This window comes from Pituophis catenifer, unplaced genomic scaffold (assembly GCF_029215685.1).
Source record: "Pituophis catenifer annectens isolate HBS135680 unplaced genomic scaffold, rPitCat1.0.hap2 SCAF_6, whole genome shotgun sequence".
NCBI classification, from domain to species: domain Eukaryota; kingdom Metazoa; phylum Chordata; class Lepidosauria; order Squamata; family Colubridae; genus Pituophis; species Pituophis catenifer.
Window position 1 is genome coordinate 80,986,385 of NW_027256886.1, and position 25,623 is coordinate 81,012,007.

Consider the following 25,623-nt stretch of genomic DNA (forward strand, 5'->3'; position numbering starts at 1 on the left):
CCCCTGTGTTTTTAAAAGAAAATGTTAACTAGTGGAGTCAAGATAGTCAATCCTTTTCATGGATGTTAATAAGGTGTTTCATACTCTGGCTGAATGCAGGGCACACACAGTAGTCATTCCATTTCAGTAATTACAGACATATTGGCTTGATAAGCATTTCTCTATTTTAAGCTCCTTAATTAATGAGAGAACTCTTAAGGAAAAGGCAGGATTTATGACAAATATTGATCAATGTTTGGTTTGTCCTGTTAAGGTAGGGTAATTAGTCCAATTTTTACGCACAGCAACAATGCTGTGGGATAAGGCTTTGCAAAAAACAATATCACAGTGAAAGGGGACAAGCATTTCTCTCTTTTGCCACAAGAAATGGGACAAGCATTTCTCTCTGCTTTACCAGGTTTCACTGTCAGAGAGTGATCCCCTCAAATATTTTGATGGTATTCAAAAGGAAATAACTGCAGTCCTTAAAATTTTCCATGCACATTCTCTGTTGTGATTAGATCTGCATATTCAGAAAACTGGTTGTGCTGGAAGTTACAATCAAAAGTCATAGGTGTGAAGTCCTTGGCGCTCTCTGAGCTTTGGTTGTTTGCTTGCAGACATTTCATTTCACAATATGCAGATGTTTCATTACCCAACTAGGTAACAGGATCCGTGCAGTGATATTCCAAGGACTCCACGGTTCAACCCTGAGCTACATATTCTATTCTGTTAAAAGTCCTAAGGCTCGGCTGTCTGAGGGACCACCTTTCTGCCACTGTTTCTACCTAGCCAGTATTCATAGAATGAGCATGCTCCCGTATCTAAAACAGTGCAGCCCTAAGGCAGTGATGGTTAACCTTTTCAGCACCGAAAAGCATGTGCGCTGGAACCCAGAAGAAAGCAGCTGGCTGGTGCACATGCAAGAATTCAGCAATGCATTCTTAATAGCTATGGCCCCTATTGTGAATTGGTTTATGGCCGTGATGGCGAACCTATAGCACGTGTGCCAGAGGTGGCATGCCGAGCCCTCTCTGTGGGCACGTGTACCATTGCCAGCTACTCTTCTGGGTTCCGTTGCACGCATGCACGCCGGACAGCTGGTCTCTTCTGACAGTGCGCAATGGAATCCAGAAGAGCAGCTGGCAACAGCACACATGCCCACAGAGAGGGCTCAGTGTGCCACCTCTGGCACGCGTGCCATAGGTTCACCATCACGGCCCTAAGGCATTTAGGTACCAGGCCTTCTCATTCGTAATGCTCATCCTCTGAAACAGTGTCCTCCCTCTTCCCCCTCCCCCCAGTTGGTTGCAACCTGCTGTCCTTTAAGTGTACCTTGAAGACCTGACTCTTTCCATAGGAGCTTCTTTAGGAAGCACCATGTTAGTTAACTATGTGGGAATTTAATCATCATGATAGGTGTTTTAAAATTTGTATTCAATATTGTTTTTAAATACATATGCTACTCAGAGTTGTTTATAAGTTGGAGAGCCTGTAAATGTTTCTCAGACCTGCCTTGGCCCTTCAGTGAGGTGGGGCTAATGTTTCTGCAAGCATGTTCTAGTTTCTGGCAGAAATTTAACTTTTTCCCCAGTAGATCTTGGCTCACTCGTTCTTTTTAGAATATTTTAAATCCAGATGGTTAAGAAGCATAATGGAAAAAACTCTGCTTTTCAGGCTTCTGTTGAGCAGTATTTTCCTGCTAGGCTTTGATATAGTAAGACATTCATTCAGGACTTAATTGCCAAGCTGATTGCAGTTTAATTTCCAGCCTACTGGATCGCAAAAAAACAGAACAAGGCCAGCCTTCTGTCTTTTTTTAATCCTTGAGCCTTCTTTTTTCACAAGGCTTGATGTTTTGTGCTCTTCAGTGTTATTTGCAGTATGTCATAACATCCCTATTTCACAGTTCCTGTGTCTTTCTGGGATAGGCTCTATAGAAACTTTGAGTCATATAATGTTCCATTGTTCATTTTACAAGGATCAGCAGCCTCTCCTGCTTTATCCTATCCTTCAGAAGATTTAAGGCAGAGTGTTTGACTACTACCTTTCTTACCAGTTGGCTGATCTTTATCACAATATTATCTTAAGAGTTGCTAAATGTTCATGTCTGTATGTGACACCATTGGCCACTCCCTGGCTTGTGAAATTTCATTACTATGTTTTGTATTTTATCTGTACTGTATTCTATTTTAGTTTTAAGCAGGTCATTGCCTATAAGCAGTTTGAAACTTGTATATACATAAAGACTGTTGATCTGGACATTTGTTAAAAAGTTAATTTTAAAAATTAATTAATTAAAATATCAATTTCCTCTCCTGAATCTATGTTGTGTATATTTTTAAAATAAAGAATATTAGTTTTTAATATTAATTTCTCTGAATATGCAAGAAAATGTTCTTTCTGCTCTCAGAGCAAATGGTATAAGAATAGACAGTATTTCAAAGTTAATTTAAAAAGAATTCAGTTTAAAAAGAATCTCTGCCTTCCCGGTGTTGTAGTTCTGGATTGGATCTTTTTATGTAACTGAATTATTTAGTGGAAAAATGGTGGAAGGAAAGTAAAACTTAGCCTAAATGCAAAACAAGTGAAAATCATTCTGTATGCCAATAAAGGAGAATATTTGTAGCTCGGGGTTGAAATGAGGGGTCCTTGGTGCTCTCTGAACTTGGACATGATGCACTGATGATGTTACCTAGTTTGGGGAATGAAATGTCTGCAACAAAACACTCAAAATCAGAGAGCACCAAGGACCTCTCAGTCTGTATGCTTTGTAAAAGTATGTAATGCACATAGTTGCACATTTAAAATCTCTCTGGAAATAATCAAGAGAGATATTTTCTTCATTTAAACTACAGGAAAGAGTGCCATCATGATAGCTAATCCTGATAGATAAAGTGGGATTCTTTTATGAAAAAGTACTATTTCTTTTTGAAGGAAATCATATACTATGAATTACATTTTAAAATGTTAAGTTGATCAACTTATGATTCTTAATGGTACACATTCATTGTGTCCATAAATATGTGTTGTCTTAATTTAATCAATGATCCAATTACTGTATATGTTTCTAATGTTAACACTGCTTTTTCAAACTATGAACTTTATGATCGTTGCTGCTTTGCTGTTAAGATTATAAAATATTAGTGAGGTAGTTGGCCCATTTAGAATCTAGATTTTTATTTTTTATTCCATTTGTATTTTTTTATAAATAAGGTAGCAAACATACTTGATACTCCTTCCTCCTACTTTTTTCTCCACAAGAACCCAGTGAGGTGAGTTGGGGTAAAAGAGAATGATTGGCCCAAAACATACATTTCTTTGTGAAGTGCATTACCACAGTGATGTCCAATTGTTCATATCCAGATGAAGTATTTTATAATGTTAAAGTTTCTGAAGGTTTTTTGGAACCATGCTGTCCAAATTGTTCTTGTATTACAAATACTATAGAAAGCACAAAATTCACTAAGGTACATGAAATTAAAAACATTTTCAGTAAGGAATGTGATTGCTCATATGAATTTGACCATGACATTAAAACAATTAAGGCATATAGTATGTCCTAGATGTAATGATTTAGAGGGAACACTATCAGAATTGGAAAATTGCACATGCATGTGTTCTGTAATAAGTCTATAAAGTTAGAAAATACCTAGTGTCCATCTGAGGTGGCTGTGACTTTTTTTCTTCTTCTTTTCTTTTCTTAATTAAGTGGAATATAAACATCTGTAGGCTGTAGTAGTAATTAGAAAGTACAATTTTTCTGCAGAAATATGTTTACATCAATTACAGTTTCATTGTTTCTGATATTAGTAAAATAGTACAACAGGAAATATTATTTTGTACCATGTCTGGAGGAGATCAGTAATCTCCTCCAGACATAGTACAAGATAGCATTTCCTTGTGCACTTTCTTTCTGTATATCAATATTTTTTTCCTTGTTACATATTGCTGCATGGCAAGTTGTTTTGAAAAGGATGTGCAGTTACTCAACTTCTTCCTCCTTTATAAATATTACTAGTAACCCTGTAATTTTCCTTCCGGGGGAGTCATTTTTTCCTCTTTCTTTTTTTGTGAGTTTTTAAATATTGAAGAAATAGATATTTTCATAATATATGAGTAAAATGTATGTTCTGTTGTCATCTTTCATGTTTTTTGTTATGGAATTTCATCTGTGTTGCATTTTGCCAATTGCTAATACTCCAAATTTAATGCAAATTGGCATTCTCTATACTATTGTATATTCTTTATTATTGTATACTGTGTCTACTGCAGTTGAATCTATTATTCTACATTGTTCTGTATACTGACATTTCTTTAATCACTCCATTGCATGGCATGTATAAGGAAATAATTATATAACCATATTTGATTTCTTTTTGCCATTTTAAGTATCATTATCCTTAACAAGATTATACGATCTTGTTCAGATGTTGAGGTTTTTTGACAATAGTTTCTGTCTTTTCTATGAAGCCTCAATATTTTGCTCAACAATTTTTTGTTGTTTAAAAGATCCAACTGCATGATGTGTTTAACATTGACATGAAGTCTACGATTTGAAAGCATCTGGAAACTTGACAATTTTCTAGATAGTGGTATTTGAAGAATCCCTTCACCAGATAACATAGAAACTTCAATTGTGTTTTAATGCTATCACTTTCAAATATTTTGCTTCTAGTTTAGGAAAATGAGATTTTTACACACACCCCTCTAAATCCATTAACATTTTCATAAAAACTGTAAGTGATTTTGACTTTGTAAACAGTGTTGCCTCATGGACCAATGTCTGAAAAGCACTATGTAGAACAATTACCTTAAAGCCAACTCTTTCTTATCCTCTTCTCCTGTCCCTTTATGTTGAGTAGCAGCAATACAGTAGCATCACTGTTGTCAGCAGCTGGAATTATAGGCAGCCACAGAAAGAAGAAAAATGGGTACATTCTTATCTCTAGTTGGTATGCTGCAAAATGTTTGACTGTAAACATTAATTAAAGTCTTTGAGCAAATATAAATTAAAAGAACAGATAAACAAGGTCAAAGTAACAAGTTGGCTTGATGTCCAAAAGCTTCTAAAGCTACAGTAGTGGCCAAAATTGTGGAAACCTTTTGGGAAAAGTATATTTTCTAAAACTAGCTAATAATACCACTTTTTTTTTAGTAGTACCATAAAATTATATATCAATGGAAAGATAATTTAATCAAGAATGTAATGCAATAATTTTTATGAAGAATTTGTTATTAGAATAGCAATTACAGTATAAAGAAGAAAAGTGAAACACGTAGAAAAAATGAGATGTACAAAAATGATCACCATGTCAGTTAATACTTAGTTGGATAACCTTTAGCATGAATTATGGCCTTCCCATGGAGTGAATCAAGTATTTTAGATCTACAGCTGTTATAATGTGATTGAATGATTGCTTCTATGGACTGGGTTTTATTGCTGGGTCGCTTCTGACTAACAAGTTTCTTTAGTTGGCTCCATAGATTTTCAATTGAGTTAAGGTCTGGGCTATTCCCAGGCCATTCTAGCACTGGAATATGATTATCTTGAAACTCCAAAAAAAAAAAGTGTTAGTAGCCATCAAACCACAAAAAATATACTTTCCCCAAAAGGTTTCCATAATTTTGGCCACTACTATATGTTGAGAAGGTAGAAAACATAGAATATAACCAGTTTTAACTTACTTAGGGCTCATTAGTACGATATTTTCCTACTGCTGCTATCATTCTCTCCATGCCATTTCACCACTACTACTTGAACAGAAAGATCTTTCCATTGGTTTGCTTTGGAAACTGGTTTAAGATTTGGGGAGCAACTTTCAAAGTATTGCAAGATAAAACAAATTGCCTAATTTGAAAACAAAATAGATCCAAAGTCAAACAGCCAAGATTAAGTAATTAAAGTAAGATCTGTGTGAACTAGCTGATAGTAGAACAGTAATAAGATTAAGGCTTAAGAGAAAAAAATCATTACAGAGTTTGATGGGATCAAAGCAGGATATACAAAGTAGCTTGTTCTTGTTTTAATATAAATTGGGGGAGGGGAATCAGAACAAGCCTTTTGGTCTGGGAAATAACACTAATGGCAGCAGAGGAATACTAAAGCATCGAACTATTATTTTCTAGTGATTTTGCAGCTCAAATATGGGAGCCCTGGTCTTAGCCTTTGTTGAACTTAAAACATACATTTGCCCTGAGGGCATAAGGACCGTAGCTGAGAAGAGATAGGCTGGTTTCTAATTTTAAAACTGTGTTTTCAGATACCCTTTTTTCATCATCTTGCAAACAATGAGGAATATAAACTACCTCTCCTGGCTGCCTACTGAAAAATGTAATTTTAGCCTGATAGAATGAACATTAGGATGGGTAAAGTTACTGTACCATGCCTCCAGAATTACCTCACACCTTGGTGAGGTAAGGCTCATGTCACCTGGAATAAGCCCACAGTTCTCAGGGATATTAAAATATTGTGAACCTTTATTTAGACAATGTCATTAGTTACTCCTAAGTTCTTAACCAAAACAAGGTTCTTTTGGGGGGAGGGGTGTGCTTATGTCTAGTAAACATAATGCTGGCAGTGTAGACCAGGAGTGTCAAACACAAGGCCTGCGGCCTAGATCCAGCCTGCGATGTAGTCAGATCCAGCCCATGGGGCCGTCCTGGAAAATGCAAGGGACCGCCCCGCGTCACTTCGGCCCGGTCTACACAGTGCAAAGAACAAACATCGGGCCAGCGTGGTTTTGGCCCGGTCTATTTAGTGCTAAAAAGGAAACATGCCAGCAGTTTGGGGAGTGGCATTACCCCCCCCCTCGTCAACCACATCAATGAAATTGCAGCCATCAATGAAATTGAATTTGACACCCCTGATGTAGACACTTAAAATGAATTGAAAGAATTTCCCCCAAGTAAGCAAATTAGCCTTATTTGAGTGGAGGAGGAAATGTTCTTTTAAAAAAGGAGGGCTGATTTGAAAAACAAAGGCATCAAGAAAATGGAGCAATTCTTTCTCTTTCTAATCCATTCTTCACCCAGTATACTACATTGAAAGCATACATAAATACTATAACAATAAATATATAACATGTAATTTAGTCTATGGAGATTGCCTTAGAGTGTAGTAGGCAAGGAGATAATTAGCATAGGTCACTGATAGTGTAGCAGACAAACCACTGCAGCACTGAATCTGTGCAATAGTAAAAGGTTTTTATTTGTACTCAATAAAAAGATAAATAAGTTTACTCAGCCAAAATGAACATTGGAAGTTGGTAAACATTACTAAGATCAAATATTACAAAATAATTATAAGGACTGGGTAATCCCTGGGTTACGAGCCTTCCCTTAGCAAATGTTTGAAGTTACGCGATAAGCACCCCCCTCCCCCCCCCAGCGTTTACAAACAAGTCCCGAAATTATGAATATTGCAGCACCATTGTAGATGTTCGCTCTTACGAATGATCGCAGAGGCTCTGCAACATTTGCTCTGCCTATTTCTCACCCCTGGCCAGGTCTTCATAGACACTTCGCCTGTGGAGACTCACCTTCCAAAGATGATCTCTCTGTCGCGGTTTCTTTGCCTGCCTCATTGCTTCAGGTTTTTGATACATTCGCAGAGAACAGAGGCCTAATGTACCGCGAGATCAGTAGTGCGAGATCTCATGCTACTGGTCTTGCGTGATCTGGTACTTTAGGCCTCTATTCTCTGTGAATTGAGGCCTGGACATTTGCAAACAGAGGAAAAGCTTTGATCATTTAGGCCTTCCCTTCGTTTGCCATTTCCTTGCAGAAGCCTTCAGGGAGAAGGTTCCTGTAGGCTTTGGCAGCCCTTTGCAAAAAGCCTTCGTTGGCACCAGTGGAGGGGCGGATGCCTCCCTCCGAAGCTCTGTTCCTACCAGCAAAGCTTTTTGAAAACGTCTGCCAAAGCCTACAGGGATGCAATCCTCAAGTGGTTTGCCAACGAGAAAGGCCTGGAGGGCCGTGTGTGACCCTCCAGTCCTCCTTTCTTGCAGGAGATCTGCTTGACGAGACCTCCGGCGACGAAAAAGGAGGCCTGGAGGCCCACACATGCCTTTCTGCCTTTTTTCTTGCAGAAGATCCGCTTGACGAAGCCTCTGGTGACAAAAAAGGAGGCCCGTACATGTCCTTCCAGAGCTCCTTTCTCACCAGAAATCTGCTTGACGAGGCCTCCTTTTTCATCACCGGAAGCCTCATCAAGCCCTTTATTGATGAGAAAGGAAGAAGCAGGAAAGAAACAGGCTGGAGTGGAGAAGATCTTACTAAGAGTTTAGTTTAGTTTAGTTTAGTTTAGTTTAGTTTAGTTTAGTTTAGTTTAGTTTAGTTTAGTTTAGTTTAGTTTAGTTTAGTTTTATTAAATTTATATACTGCCCTTCTCCTGAAGGACTCAGGGCGGTGTACAGCCAGGATAAAAAACCAACAATATAAAAGTTAAAAACAATTTAAAATTATTAAATAGTTTGGCCCATGATCTAAAATAACATAAAATAACCCATTAAAATAATATTTTAGGCCAGCCCTGCTTGATGGAATTATAGTGTTTTGAGGGTGCGGCGAAAGGTAAGTGTCAGGTCCCATAGATCCCTATCGGGATGCATTCCTCACTTTATAACCTTTTTCCTGTTGCGTTCTTATCTGTACTTTGATTTACCTTCCTAGGAATATAAGAGGGGAGGGAACAAATTGAGGGCCATCTCTTTTGTCTCAGCACCAGAGTCTTCAGCAAGGGAATAACTTCTTATCATCTTTTCAGCCTGCAGTTCTCAAAACAACTTCACACTTGCAGATTGGCTTATTCTACACCAGACTGAGGGGAAGGGTTTCTATCTGTTTTAACCTAGCGGAATTGCCCAGGAATCCTCAGATCCTGCTTTCCTTGTCTTGCTACACTTTCGCTCATTAAAAGTTTTCTTTTGAAATGCCAATTGTTTCAAGAGTTCTACTTTCTTGAGCTGAGAGGAGAGGCAAGTCCTCACCCAGCATGGCAAGATGGGGAGGAGCAATTGTGGGGACCCTAAGGGAGGGAGAATGATGTATCTGTAGGTTGGAGAGGATTTGGGTGTTCTTAAACAGGTGGCCTGTTCCATCACTAGCCTCCCCCATGCCCTTTCCCACCCTGAGGTACCTCATGTTCACTTAACGAGCCATACATTCGATTATCAAATGTGTGGGCAAAAACAGGGAGTGATCTCATTCAAGGTACGCGATTCACTCCCACAAATCCTCAGGTTAAGAATGGAATGGGCAGGCTCCATTACATTTGTAACTCAAGGACTACCTGTAGTAGCTGAAGGAAATACTTGAATTTGAATCTGCTTAGTAGAACAGCTGTGAAACAATAGGATTTGTACACTTCTCATCATCCAAGTACTTACCTGGTGCCACTTATCACTCAACTTGATAATAATTCACATTAAAAAGTAATGTTCCCAGGAGAAAGGGTTGATTGATAGATAGTGTTGCTTGTTCAGGTGAAACTTAAACTATTGATGAGATTAAGTTAATAGTCCAGGAACAAATTTTGTTTTTTTATTTTGTTTTTTTGTAAAAGCAGCACTGTGTCCAGTGGTTCCTCACAGCGAGTTTTCATCTATAACTTACTGTCTAATCAACCTTTTATAACAATTTATCTCTTGTTGTATGTATCATAGCCTTCTCTAAACTAGTTTGGAGATAAACTATGTATAGACAATCATTTGTCCGGAATTCTATAAGGTCTTCTACCCTGGACAGAGGATTGGACTAGAATACTCCAAGATTCCTTCCAACTCTATGATTCTAGAAATGCAGATTCAGAATAATTTTCACTGTACCATTTGCCCCTTAAATGCTTGTTGCTTTGCTCTAAAACTCCTCCCAACTTTAGCAAGTAGTTATGGTAACTGGACTGGTCCCTCCTGTTGAACTAGCCCAGAAAGGATCATTCAAAAGATAATGCAATCTCACAGCAGGTAAAACAGGACAGAATAACTAAAACATTTCTACATGGGAGAGTAGCATTTCAATTCCAGTGTGGAAAAAAAAGCATCTGAAGTGTATGTTTTAGTCTGGGCATGGATAACCCAAAACCAGTTGTTCCGTGTAAAAAATGGTTCATGCCCAGAACTTTTTGCAATGTTAACTGATCTTTTCTATTTATAGAAGAATCTATATAATATACACTTTGTGAATTATGCAGTAATAGATCATTTGAGCTACTACATTATAGCTCATATATGCGTGTGTGTATAATATAGATATATATCATCTATATCAGGGATGTCAAACTCACGGGGTGCTTAGATCTGGCCCGCAGGGCTGCCCTAGAAACAGCAAAGGACTGGGCTGCAATGCCTCTGTCCGAGAAAACGGACCTCAGGAGGGCTGTGCGTGGTCCCCTGAGCTCCATTTTCACTGATAGAGGGTTGCAGGAGGCTAGCACAGCTGAAAATGGAACTCACAAGGGCCGCAAGCGGCACTCCCAAGCTCCATTTTCACTGGCAGAGGGATGCAGGAAGCCATCACAGCCAAAACGGAGCTCGGGAGCCCGTTTTCACTAGCAGAGCGCTCTGGCCACCACAGGCACCCCCAACATGAGTGACATTGAGCTGGTCACACCCGCCCCCCCCCCCCCAGGTCAAACACAACCCTTAGGCAGCCCTCAATGAAATCGTGTTTGACACCCCTGATCTATATCATATATTAACAAATGTAAGTAAGAAACATACTACAGTAGTAACGGGAGACTTTTAACTATCCTGATATCAACTGGGAGACAAACTCTGCAGAAAGTGTGAGATCAAACAGATTCCTAACCAAGTTAGCTGACAACTTTGTCATCCAAAAGGTAGAGGAGGGAACTAGATGAAAAGCTATACTGGACCTAATTCTTATTAACAGAGAAAAAGTGATAGAGGGAGTTGAACTTGCCAGAACTTTGAGCAAAAGTGATCACATCATATTGGAATTCAATATAATGCAAACACAAGCAATAGAACATAATCCAACAAGTGTCTTAAACTTTAAAAGAGTTAATTTTAACAAACTCTGAGAGAAGCTAGGAAAGATTCCATGGATGAAAATTCTAAAGGGGAAAACAATTCAAGAAGCATGGGAAACTCTGAAAAATATTATCATAAAAGCCCAGTCAAGCACAATACCACTGAAAAAAAAAACAAGAAATCCAAGATGAAACCAGTATGATTGCACAAAGATCTCTCTGATAAACTGAAAGACAAAAAGGATAAGTACAAAAAATGGAAAGAAGCACATAATATCGCCAGATAGCCCAAATCTACAAAGATGAAGTCAGGAAAGCAAAGGCTCAGAATGAGCAAAGACTTGCAACAGAAGTCAAAAATAATTTTTTAAAAAAGTGTTTTTCAACATATAAATAACAAAGAGGTCAAGAAAACAGTTGGTCCACTAAAGAGAGAAGATGGCAGGAAGTAACAGGCAGTAGAGAGACAGCAGAGCTGCTTAATTTATTCTTTAATTTAGTCTTCACACAAAAAGAAACTATAGCCCAACCTACCAAAAACATAACCATAAAAGACAGGCTAGAAGTAAACATTAAAATAAGCAATAAAATGGTAAGAGAACACCTGTCTGATCTTGATGAATATAAATCACTGAGACCTGACAGATTACATCCCAGTTCTGAAGGAGCTGGCAGATGTTATCTCAAAACCATTGTAGCATATCTTTCAAAAATTCTGGAGCACCGGGGTATTACTTGAGGATTGGAAAAGAGCTAATGTGGCTCTCATCTTCAAAAAAGGGGGAAGAAACAGACCCAGGAAACTACAAACCAATCAGCCTAATATCAATTTTAAGAAGACACTGGACTTGTCTGAAATAGTATAGGGTCTACTGCTTGAGCAGGAGTTTCGACTAGAAGACCTCCAAGATCCCTTCCAGCTCTATTGTTGTTCTATGAAAATAAGCCTTTAAATGGAGGATTAGAATACCCCCAGCAGTAGAATTTCACATTTTAATGTCAAGTTGAGATCTCAAAACTCAAATACTGAGTGAATTTTTTGCTTATTATATCTAAATACAAAGTCTTAACTTGGCAAATCCATTAGAACAGAGGTCCCCAACCCCCAGTCCGTGGACCAACACCGGTCATGCCAGAAACTGGGCCATACAAGCAAGTGAAGCCCCGCCCATAGGATGCAGGCAGCATGCAAAACCATGCCCCATCTGGTCCATAGAAAAACATATCTCCACGGAACTGATCCCTGGTGCCCAAAAGGTTGGGGATGACTACATTAGAACATAGAATAATAAAGTTGGAAAGGACCTCAAGAGGTCTTCCTGTCCAAACCCCTGCTTGAGCAGGAGACCCTATATCACCTGTGTCTAAACTCGATCACGTCACGTGACGTATCACGATGTTTTTTGCCTTTGCAGAGCTGGGGAGGGTGTGGCCTGCATGTGATGCATCTGGTCCAAGGGCTGCCAGTTTGACACTCCTGCCCTATATCATCTCAGACAAATGGTTGTCCAGTCTTTTTTTGAAAACCTTCAATGGAGCACCCACAACATCTGAAGCCAAGTTATTCCATTGGTTAATTGCTCTCACTTAGGAAATTTCTCCTAGAATGCTTCTCTCCTTGGTTAAATTTCCAACCGTTGTTTCTTCTCTTGCCTATTGGTGCTTTGGAAAATAGTTTGACCCCCTCATTTTTGTAGGCGCCCCTCAAATACTGGAACAGGGCTATCATCACAGTGCAACAGGAAAAAGACGATCAAATAATTATTTTTTGATTCTTCAAACTTGAATTCTGATGTTGATCCAGGATGCTGTACTATAATAACAAGAAGTGAAGCTGAATTAAGTTTGACTTTGCTAGATCTAGCAAGTGTTGGTGGCCTGGATGGACTATTTTTCCAACATGAAAGACCTGCATGGAGAAAGGGCACACATAAAATGAGAGAGCAGGAAGGAGGGATTTCTTTACCCCAATTAAGATACCAGTTGAGAACAAGTAGAAAACATGTACAAGAGGTTCAGACAGACATTTTCATAATTCACATAAGAAGTGGAAGTGCAGCACAATCTTCCTTGCAACAGTCTTTATTATATGCTATGCTCAATAAAAGTAGATTTAGTCTTTTTGTGAAGTTGATTCCTGATCTATCTGATAGGGCTTGAAGGCTGGTGATTTTTGGGATGAGTAATTTATCAAATGACATGATGTAAAATAGACAAGATAAGTAGTATGATTATGGCCTCCTGCAGGTTGGCAGGGAAAGGCTTTGTTCAGCTTAGGCTACTGCAGACCTGAGCATATTATGGCCTGTGGGCCACATCCAGCCCTTCCGCTGTTTCTGACAGGCCCACGATAGCAGGGGTGGGGTGAGGTGGGGTGCAGTGGTGGGTTTCCCCTGGTTCGCACCAGTTCTATAGAACCGGTAGTAAAACTGGCGGGAGGCTCCGCCCACTGACCCTGACGTCATCAAAATGTGCAGAAGAGCACGCACGTGAGCATAGCAAGCATGCGCACGCGGCCCCATTGTGAACCAGTAGTAAAGGTAAGTAGAACCCACCCCAGTGGCGTGGCAGGCAGGGCGGTGGCTGGTGGTGTCAGTGGGAGGATAGGGCAGCGGGGCAGGGTGAGGGGCCCTCCACAACAATCCCAGTTTCTCATTGTGGCCCCTTGAGAAAGTTAATTACCCACCCCCTGGACTAGCGCAATAGGCAGGCCTTAAACCAGAGGTGAAATGCTCCCAGTTCGGACCAGATCACCCAATTAGGTAGCAATGGAGGTGGGTGGTTCAGAGAACCAGTAGCAAAAATCTCTGCCCTCCCCCCCCCCATTGCCCAGCTGAACCACGCAATCATCAGAGAATTATTTTTAATTTTTAAAAGCATTTTTTCTACAACCTCTGGCCGAAAAAATGCTTTTAAAAGTAAAAAAAAAAAGCCTCTGATGATCGCGCGGTTCAGCTGGGTTCATCAGAGGCTTTTAAAAGCATTTTTTCTACAACCTCTTCGGCCTAAGAGGTTATAGAAAAAATGTTTCTAAAAGGAAAAAAAACCTCTGCCGATCAGGCAAGTTAGCTGGGATCGTCAGAGGCTTTAAAAAATAAAGCTTCTGCCAATCAGGCAAGTCAGCTGGGATTGTCAGGCTTTAAAAGCATTTTTTTTACAACCTCTTCAGCCGAAGAGGTTGTAGAAAAAAAATGGTTTTAAAAGTAAAAGAAAAAGTTGGCCACGCCCACTCAGTCATATTACTCACCACCACCAAGCCATGCCCACAGAACCGGTAGTAACAAATTTTACATTTCACCACTGCCTTAAACTGCTTCAGTAGTTTTTTACAATACTTTTATACAGGCTGTATTTGAAAACAATTGGAAGCTACTACTACTGTATAGAAAGTAGAGGCAAGGTTGCACTAGTTACAGTGTGCTTCCAGACCCAATTTATTGTTTGTTCTTATTATAGAAAGCCTTTCACAGGATGCCACTAAGTTATCTTAGGGACCATCTCCTTCAAAAGGATTTTACTCATCTGATGAGCTGGTCCAGAAAAGAAGGGAAGGCAGGGTTTAGGTCCAAGAACAGAATTTTCCTGTGATAGTGCATCCAGGTTATGTGCATCATTTTCATTTCATTTCATTTTTCATTTTATTAGATTTCTATACCGCCCTACTCCCGAAGGACTCAGGGCGGTGCACAGCCAAACAATAAAAACACATACAATACAAAATTTAAAAATAGAATAAAATCAAATTAAATAATTTTGGCCCCGACAAATTTAAAACCCCAAACTTTTAAAACCAATTTAAAATTGAATATATAAATACTAAAAGATATTTAAAATTTTAAAAATCTTTTATAAAAGATAAATGTTCTGGTCTTACTCTGTGATCTTAGGAATAATTGGCCTCCAGGGGTATGTTACACCCCCTTCCAGCTAATTTTTCCAAGGTTATCAAGAGAGTATAACTTATGAAGGCTTTTAAGTTCTTAAAAGCCTTGTTCTAAATACTCTATATATGATTTTTAAATGACATGTGCATGGCCCTCAGATGTGGTAATTGAGTTTATGGCTTATCTTCTTCTTGTGTCATATCCATCATCGGATGTTGGCGATCCTATTTTTATCAACAGCCACACAAAAACGTGCTGTTGAGTTTTGTCCAAACCCGTCCCTTAGATTTGAAAGCCATGATGTTCTTCTGCCTGGACCTCGTTTGCCTTCAATCTTTCCCTGGAGGATTAAGTGAAGGATGCCGTATTTTTCTGGGTGTCGCATCATATGTGCAAAATATTCTAACTTTTGCTTTTTTGATGATTTCTCTTGGCTTTCCCAGGCGGCTTATAGGCATAATATGCCTTCTTATATTTTAAACAGCTCAAAATCTCTCCGATATGGCTTGTATACAAAATTTTATGAACAAATAAATTGGTAAAACCAGCTCTAAGGTCTTAAACTGAAATAGTACATCAACTCTTATAGAAGGTAATCTTCAAAAAGATATTATTAACAGAACATTTGTACACAGAGTTCTCAGTTAAATAATCTTTAGAACTAGACTAGACATGCTGTAACCATCACTATCATTGTATTGCTTCTAAAAGTATAATTGACAAATATAGTAACATTTAGCTTTCTAATGTACTAACCATTAGCTACAGTGAGGCTAGATTAGATAATCAATCAGGAATTCTTTATGAAATTCAAATTGATAAAAATATTTGCTCTAGAAATAAAGGAAACAGAATGAGCTGATAAGAACTCCTAGAACAAACTGTGTGTGTGTGTGTGTGTGTTATATTTAAAGGCATCTTTAAATATAACATGTTTCCAACCAATATGGTAATGAGCCAATTGGGGCCATAATACTTGATGTTGTTAATCCATCTTGTTTTAGCTTTCTTTCATGGACACTTTTTATCAAGTGGGATCCATTCTATTATTGCCTTGGTCCAAGTTTTTTCTTTCAGCATAAAGTTTAATCATTAAAAATCAGGTAATCAACAATTAAAAACATCTAGACTACGTGTGTGTGTGTGTGTATGTATGTGTGTGTATATATATATATGTAGGTCTTTGGTTATTCGGGTCTTCTCCCACGTAAAATTGGAAGTGTCTTGGCGACGTTTCGACGAAGTCTCATTCGTCATCATAACCAAAGACCTACATACAAACACCCGCGAAAACCTGAGAAAACAAATATATATATATATATATATATATACACACACACACACACACACACTACACACACACATACTCATATAGTCTAGATGTTTTTAATTGTTGATTACCTATTTTTAATGATTAAAATTTATGCTGAAAGAAAAAATGTTGGAAAGAAGTGTGCATTTTTAATTTTGCAGTGTTCTCTGATTTATTTATGCTATTATTCTTTCAGAAATGAATCACAATTCAGTGCTGTCTGTTAGCCAGCCTGCAGATAAAAGAGTTCCAGCTGGCTATTCATTTTGTTCTATATCAGCAAAGGAGCTGCAATGAAAGCATTGCTATTGGCAGTACAAAGCAGTTCCCTATCAGAGGTACATATATTTTTCTGTTCCTCTAGAGCCGTGATGGCGAACCTATGGCACGCGTGGCGGAAGTGGCACACAGAGCCATCTCTCTGGGCATGCGAGCTGTTGCCCGTTTCTCTTCCATGTTCTGGCCAGCTGGTCTTCACATGCGAAAGAATGCCGGAAACCAGAAGAGCAGCTGCCCGATGCGTGTGCACGTGCTGGGAAGATAATCTTCCAGTTTCCAGCGTGTGCATGTGTACTGGCCACCTGGTCTTTACGCACGCATGCATGCCAGAAACCAGAAGACCAGGTGGCTGGTGTACATGCACATGCCGGAAACTGGAAAATCATCCTCCCGGCGCACACATGCGCACTGGGTGGCTGCTCTTCCAGTTTCTGGCATGTGTACATATGCATGCATGCGCTCCCATTTCAGCACTCAGTGCCGAAAAGGTTCGCCAACACTGCTCTAGAGGTTAAGGAACAAATGATCCATGTGGTGTGCATTGGTATGTTCTGGTCTTACTCGGCTTCTCTCTTACTCAGTTGTACTTTAGTCTTAAGAACAGTGTCTACCAACACAAGGTCTTATTTTTTTTCCATGATGCTTGAACCAATATCTTTTTTACTCCTGGTAATCTTCATATTTAATTGTGCAATCTGAACATGCTCTTAACAATCACTGTTACTTTAAATATATTTTCATAATATATGAAGTAACAAACTTCATATATTCAGTTTTCTTTAACAAGCAAAAGCTGCCTTTTTGCTTTAAACCACCCTGACTACTTTCACTATAAGACAGGACACACTGTTAACAAGCAGTAATACACTGGTTTTGTGGCTTTAAGCCAAGGTAGTAATTGAAGGTCATGGAGTGTTTGCTGATTGCAGTTCTGTGTACTGTTATAGTCTGTAAGCCGGATTGGCAGTGCAAAGAAGAAAACAAGGACCTCTGTTTTTTTAAGGGTAGATATTGATTGGTTTGATAATTGCTGGCGGAATGTGAGTTGAAGCACATGGTGAGTGAAATTTATTGGAATTATGTAAGTACAAATGAAGCTATTCGTGTGTGAAGGCATATATTCTAATGATTACTAATATTATTTTAGAACAGTGGTGCATATTATGCATACAATTATTTTCTAAATCAACACTTTTTTTTCTTGTCAATTTTTACTGTCAAGCAGCTGCTTGAAATTATTGGACAATTGGAGCCATTGTCAAGCTGAGGATTCACCTTTGGAGTTAAGATTTTATAGCAACTCTACCTATAAAACAAAGCATTAATAAATGATACTCCCTATATCAAATCTGAAGTGATACAGACTTTCTAGGAAATTCAGAATTCTGCCATCATATTTGTATATAATTTAAAGCAGGGCTGTCAAACTCCCGGCCTATGGGCCGGTTGTGTCACGTGCTAGCCACGCACAGTTTAACAAAGGGGGGGAAAGTCCGGATATGTCATGTGACGCCACCATGACGCCCCGATTTAAAGTAACAAAATTTAATGTCAATTCTGAACATTATGAGTATCAGCATATGCTGTACATTTTTCCTGGTTTCTATTAAAGAAAATGAAAAAAACATACCAATGCAATCATTTTTCCAACTGCAGAACATAAAGTAGGGATATTTAAAATGGTTTTTGCTTGAAAAAATTCATCAGAAAAAAAAGAATCACATGGTTTGGGGCCATCAACTAAAATAGGCATTTTTGATCTGAATACATAACCAAAATATGGTGATTCCAAGCAGAGGGGAGTAGAAATACAGGAAAAAGTATGAGGGGTTTCTTTGGCAATTCTAAGATGGCAAAGGGACGGAAAACACTGGTAAAAATTTGGGGCAGACAGAATGGCAGGACGTGCGGCCTACATGTTGACTGTGGCTGAGGTAGTAGGAGGGAAGGGAAGACACTAAGAAGATCTAGGACAGTGACAGCTAACCTTTTCGGCACCAAGTGCCAAAACTGGAGCTGGCGTGTGTGTGCATATGTGCATGCGCTGGAGGTTCAGAACCCGGAAGAGAGCAATTAGTCGGTGAGCATGGACACGGCGGGCAGCTTATCTTCTGGGTTCTGTCGTGCACATGCATACCGGCCAGCTGCTCTCTTCCAGGTTCCGGTGCTCACATGAATGCGATGGAACCCGGAACAGCAGCTGGCGACGGCGCACGTGCCCACAGAGAGGGCTCTGCGTGCCACAGGTTCGCTATCACAGATCTAGGATGAGCAGGGCAGTGGAATAAGGCCACACTTGACCTGCTGAGATCATAGAGGAATAGGTGTGCAGGTCATGCAGAGGACACAACAGCAGCACCAATAGCACTACCTACATCTATGTTTTGAAAGGAGAAAGATGGAATGATGTTCACCAGCTTTGCCCTGCTCACCCTCCATTCACTCTGGGATTCCTGCAGCCTTGTTCTAACTGAAATATGGAACATACCACATGTTATGGGCTTTTGCTTCTGCCAAAATTCAGCTGATTTGGAAGTTTGATAGAACATCTGGAGCCTGGTGTTTTTGTTCTCTGTTTAAAATAAAACACCTTTCCACTCTGTGTATACTGCTTATGTGGAATTGACACTGCAAACTCAGAGTCAAGTACCCACTCAGCCATAGAAGCTCATTAAATACCTTTAGCCAGTCTCTCTTGTAATCTCCCCCCCCCCACCAATTCATTTCTCTGAATTGCTATGGGAGGATAAATAGGAAGGAGGAGCACTGCTCTGAGATTCTAAAGGAGAAGTGGGATATAAGCAAAGAAAAATGCCGTATTTTTTGGACTATACGACGCATCAAGATTTCGATGAGGTAAGTAAGAAAAAGTTTTTGCCCTCCTCGGCCCCCAGGAGCACTCTGCAGGCCTCCCAAACCCTCCGTGCTTCCCGTTTTTGCGAAAAATGGGGCACGCAGAGGGTTTGGGAGGCCTGCAGAGTGCTCCTGGGGGCTGGGGGAGGGCAAAAACACCCCCAAGAGAACTCTGCAGGCCTCCCAAGCCCTCTGCACACCCTGTTTTTATGAAAAATGGGCCCATTTTTTCCAAAAACGGGGTGAGTGGGTCAGGGCTTCGGGAGGTAAAAAATGGCTGTATTCTGTGTATAAGACGCACCAACATTTCCACCCTCTTTTAGGGGGGAAAAGTGCGTCTTATATTCTGAAAAATACGGTAGATAATCCCTGACCATAGCATTGGTCCCAGCCCAAGAACCAGATTGCCACCAAACCCCACCCATGCCAATCGTCTCTGAACATGGAAATCAGATTTTTGCACTGTTAAATCCTAGTCAGTCTGGCATGGGAACACCACTGAGTGTGAACTGGTCAGGAATCAGACAACAGCCACTATCTGACTATCCATTTGTAATTGTTTGTCTTGAGTACTGTAGTCCCAAAAGGCATCCATACTATCAACCCAACAAAATTTGAAAGTAATGTGAGAGGGACAGCAAGAGCTCAAGGGTGACACAAGGATTCTCATTGCCAGGGCAGAAGAAATCAGAGGGAGGATACCTGATTAAAATGGTCAGAAAGGCACTTATCCAGCCTGCTCACTGAAGAGAAAAAGAACTTACTAAACCAAAAGGGGTCACTAAACACAATAGTTTTGCCTATCACAGGGAAAATATTTCTTTATGTTCCAAGGAATAAAGAATGCTACTAAATTGTTTTAAAACTTTGAAATATTATGTGGTATATCGGCTTTGTTTCTCGTTCTCTTTTTGTTACAAAAGTAATCACATTTTTAAATTTGATTACATAATTTAATACATCGTTTTATTTTCTCATCCTCTGTTTTTCAACATCTGGCTATCCCTGCTAACTTAAGCTGTAAGTCAGCTGAAGCCGTAAATACATTTTCAGATCAGTGTTTACAATCATATCTTCTTTTCTGTGCAGTGGTGCCAGTTAGCTGGAATGAACTTTAAAATCTAATGTATCTGTTTTCAAATATCGTTAATCAAAATAAAACTGGAAAGGGCTAGCTGCTCTATCAGTTTTGAGGATAATATTATTCCAGGATTTTCAAATAGCATTGTATGACAATTTTGGATTTTAGAAATTAAATGCCCTTTTAGCTAGTGAAGAATTTTCTGTCTTGCCTTATAGTGGGTTTCCTATTTGGGGTTATAGTATGCATTTTTATCTCAGAGTAGGCCTCATTTCTAATATGCTTTGGAGTAATTCAGGAAAGTGGAAATGTGATATCTGGATTTTCTGTTTATAGATATTAAACATGAGCTGTCAAGTCTGCCTTTGTATGTAGTTAAAATTATGACCCGTGCTCTTTGGCCAGGCCAGCCATATGAGTCATCAGCAATGTGACTATCCTGGAAGTGACTCCATCACCACCTGTGATGGGGGATTAGTTACAGTTCAGAGCACCGCCTCTTCCCTTCTTTCAACATGTTGTTAGCAGAGCTCTTCATTTTGAAGACTTTTTTGCTCTAGGCCAGAATGTCTGCCGAAGAAAAAGCCTTGCTCCAGATATTTTCTCTCCTATGGATTTCTAATGGATGGTTTCCTTATATGTTTAGAGACCTTTTTGTTATGTAAATGACCTTAGCAGAAATGATCATGACCTAAATCTGAGAAGGGGTAAGTGTTGCTATTAAAGCTGTTCTTATTCACACACACACACACACACACACACACACACACACACACACACACACACACACACACACACACACTTGATGGCAGAGTTACAGTCTGCACAACCAATCTAGGATTACTGGAAGAGTCTCTCATTTGTTAGGGTAATGACTGTTTTCTTTAAAAAAAAAAAACACTGCATATTACTTAATCTCATTTTTGTTGTTTGTAAACCTATTGACCACCTTTGGAAAAATCCATCACTAGGGAAACAATCAGAAAACATGCTGATGAACCATTTAAAAATGTTATTTAAATATTAGAAAGCATTTTCAATTGAATAAGCTCTGTGTTGTATCTGTCTTTCTTTCTAAATGTTGTAGATTAATGCAAAACAATTTGAAAAGGTTATATAATCAGTACATCATTCTGTACTTAATTCTGTCAAAAAAAAATTTGGTGTCTGTATTAAGTTTCTCTGTAATCCTTTCATAATATCTTGCTAAAGTTCTAATTTGTTTCTCTTGATAAAACTTTCAAATCCCATTTTGTGAAGTTGTTATATTTTTCTTACATTGGATTATTCTAGTCTATTTAAATCAATGAAGTAATTGTTGAAACTGTACTAATATAAGATTTAAAGATTTCTAAAATACATTGGAAATAAAAACATAAATGTTTTGAAAGATATTTCTGAACAGATTTGAGTAAATAGTTCAGAACAATATGTTTCATTCTGCAGTTAAGTAAATGCATTTCCGGTAAGAGGGGAAATGAAAATGGTATATTGCTGAAATGCAATGTGTTTTAAGACATATCTGTAGGTGGAGGCCAGTTTGAGCAGCTGAACTTAATGTTAGAAACTGGTTGATTTTTTTTAAAACATTCCTTTCAAGGAATAATCATCTGGTCCTGTTTTTTTTCTCTCTCATGAGAATGGAATTCGGTGCTGCATAGAGACCCAAACAAGACACAGTTGTTCTTACACAGTCTAAGTATAAACAGGAGGCTATTATAGTAATGTAGACAAGCCTCTAGGACTTGTATACATAGTTGCTCCTTTTCTGGTATAAACCTGATGCTAAATTACAGTTTACTAGCAGTTTTTCAGTAGGATTACGAACAGTTTGTAACGAATTGTGGTTCACAATAGTTTCCTAAGGCCATTGAAGTACTGTATCTTACAGAATTATAGGTGTGCAGTCTTAACTTTTTATGCATTTAAATAATTTAAATATTTTCAGGAGTAAAATATACCACAATACAAAAGTACGGGTGATTTTGTTTAATAAAAACATAGTATACCATATTTTTTTGCATTGATAATATACCATGCATCATATGATGCTTAAAGCATTTCTAATACAACCAATAGTGCTGTACTTAAGTTGGAATATATTTATAAATAGCAACATATTAAAATATATTTATAAGCACTTCATGTATTTAATTTATTTCTATTTTGATACTGAATGTGGCATAGATACAATTACCCATATAGGATTCCCAGTTGTCATTTTTGGTAAGCATGCTTTTTATTCAAGGACAACTAATGAATAGGTATCTAAAAATGCAGTAATGAGATTTTTTTCCCATAATTATCTAGTTAATAATATAGCATTTCATTATCTTTAATTATCTCTTTAACTGGCACCATCAATTGTTTACCTACTTACAGAACCTTTTGACCTTTTTCATAGGAAGGAAGGTGAGGGAGGTCATGTTTTCTTTACAAAAATGTGTTTTTCACATTAGAAAATACCATGTTTCTCCAAAAAGAAGGCCAGGTCTTATTTTCTTTTGACCCCCCCCCCAAAAAAAATGGTTAGGCCTTCTTATTGGAGGGTTCTAATTATTGACTCACTGCGGTGGCACCGACAGCCCCTCCTAGCAGGAGCCCATTGCTGGTCCACGGTAACTCTTGAGAAAAACGAAACCATCTGATTAACTTCTGTAATCATCTCAATCTTTAAAATAATAAATAATAAACTTGACGACAAAATGATATTTTTGAATTATATTTGATGAGTGTATGTATGTGTGTATGTAAAGTATTTCAATAAGGCACAACTTTTCTGTCAAGTGAAAAATTAATTTCTAGACTTTGTTATTTAAATATAAATGACCATGAGTTCATGAGGATTGTGAAATGAAACTAAAGCACTTTAAAAAAAAACCTTCAGCTTTGTCAGGGTCTCAAAACGTTAGTTTATCTGAAAAAGATCTGAAAAACCTTACTTAGGTCTTCCAAATAGGAATAATTGCTGAAATTGAGAAAGGAATGAGTAGCCAAAAGAACTTTGGAGAATGTGGGATGGTAAGCCATGCTGTTGCTAGGAGAGGCCAATGGAATAAGTAGGCGATGCCACAGCTGTCTTGATTTTTGCGCTGCCTTGAAATAAATCATCCATATCTTCAGTTACAGAATTTAAAACACACAAGGTTTCTTTTTTCAAATGACGCCAATAGGGCTGTTGCATTCATTATACCGCATAGCAACAGCACAGTCTTATTTATTGATCTCTATCCTGAGATTATTTTCAGTCAGAGCTAATTTTGTCTGGAAGATTTTAGAATTACCAATTTTGAAATCTAAAGATTTAGCATGTAATCTCCTTCTATAATTGGATATCTCTGAAACAATTAGGCGCATATATCACATTTTATTTATGGAAAGAGCCAAATATATGCATTCCATATATTGTAGGTATGCTTAAAATACTAGATGGCAAGCTACTATTAAATAGCATTTAATAGTAAATACAATTTTAGAATTGTAGGAGAGTTATAGTTATAAAAGAATTTTGCTTCAGGCTGGTTTTATTTTTTTAATTCAGCTGCGTACATAATCAGAATAGAGCTGGAAGGGACCTTGGAGGTCTTCTAGTCCAACCCCCTGCTCAAGCAGGAGACCCTATACCATTTCACACAAGTGACTGTCCAGCCTCTTTTTAAAAACCTCCAGTGATGAAGCCCCGCAACTTCTAATGGCAAATTTCCACTGGTAAATTGTCCTCACAGTTACGTAATTTCTCCTTAGTTCCAGATTGCTTCTCTCCTTGATTAGTTTGCATCCATTGTTTCTTGTCCTGCCTGCAGGTGCTTTGGTAAATAGGTTGACCCCTTCCTCTTTGTGGCAACCTCTCAAATACTAGAATGTTGCTATCATGTGTCTTCCCCCCCCCCTTCTTTTCTCTAGACTAGCCAAACCCAAATCCTGCAACCATTTTTCCTATGTTTTAGTCTCCCGGCCTTTAATCATTTTAGTTGCTCTTCTACTAGGAGCAATATGATGGATTTATTTGGCTTGCAGATTACAGAATTTTCATTTAATACTAATGTTTCAAAATTGTTACGTTTATGTTTCATTGGGTAAAACAGAATGTGAATATTTTGTTTAGACTGAACACCAAATGGGAATCTTTGTTTCAGGCTTCAGGAACAACTGTAGCCTGAACTAAAGCAACTGTACTTTTGCTGAAACATTCCAAAATTACTGTGCTCCAATTTCCTCAAGGGTTTAATTCAAACTTTGAAACAAAATCACCTCAGAATACGCAAAGGACCATTTAAGGTAGAAATAGTTGGGGGTTGGTTGTTTTCCTGCAGGGGTTTTATTACCAAGCTAGATAACATCAGTGCATCGGTGTCTGTCCCATGCACTGATAATGGCTGTTCCCAAGTCAAAACACTCTTTGCTCCTTGAACTATGAAAGGTGACATAAGAAAAAAAAAGTGTGACCTTTTTTACCTACCAGACTCATTATTGCAATTAGCTGTAGTATTATGTCTGTCCATGTATTAAACTGGAGTATTACTCTCCTTCCTTCCTGTATATGTGGGCAAAGGAATAACTGCTTAAAGAAAACTTAAAACATCTAGTTTATTAGAACCATGACAGATACATTATGATATCTATTGCAACTCTCTGCAGGCAGTTATAAAAAGAGATAACAGAATACAGAACAAATTAAATGGATTGACACTATGCCATATATACTGTACTCATGGATAAGCCAATCCTTAAAATTTTGCCATGTTTTAAATCCTGCTTGGATTTTGGGACAGGCTTTTTTTTTAACTGCTTTGTGCTACTTACCTTGCTAAATACTCAAGAACCATAAAATGTAGCTGGGAACGACAAAACAGAAACTTGTGTTCAGTTGCTTCAGTACATGATGATAGCTTCTCAATCTTGCAGAAGGCTCAATGTTTGAAAATAAGTATTAATTAAATACATTGGACTGCTTTTTTAATAAGGTGGATAATGTGAAAGGTTTTAGAGAGTCTAAAAAAGGAATGGAAGAAAACACAATAAAGGAGCAGTAGATGGGTCATATCTTGTGAATAGCAACTCAGCCTACGTGGTGAGAATTATGGGGAGAAACATTTCACAGTATTCAAAGACAAACAGTATTAAATTACCTCACTATAAATGAAGTTAGGAAATTCCTATTACAGTTTCCAAGATTGTGTAATTAACTAGCAGTAAAAATAAATTCATGAAATCTGTAGTTATTACTTTCTTAGATTGGCCC

At 38.3% G+C, this 25,623-nt stretch overlaps 1 protein-coding gene across 1 annotated transcript in view; it reads left to right on the forward strand.

Moving 5' to 3' along the window:
* Positions 1-25,623, forward strand: part of JMJD1C (jumonji domain containing 1C) — a 111,328-nt gene that overhangs the window by 34,453 nt on the left and 51,252 nt on the right. The window lies entirely within an intron of this gene.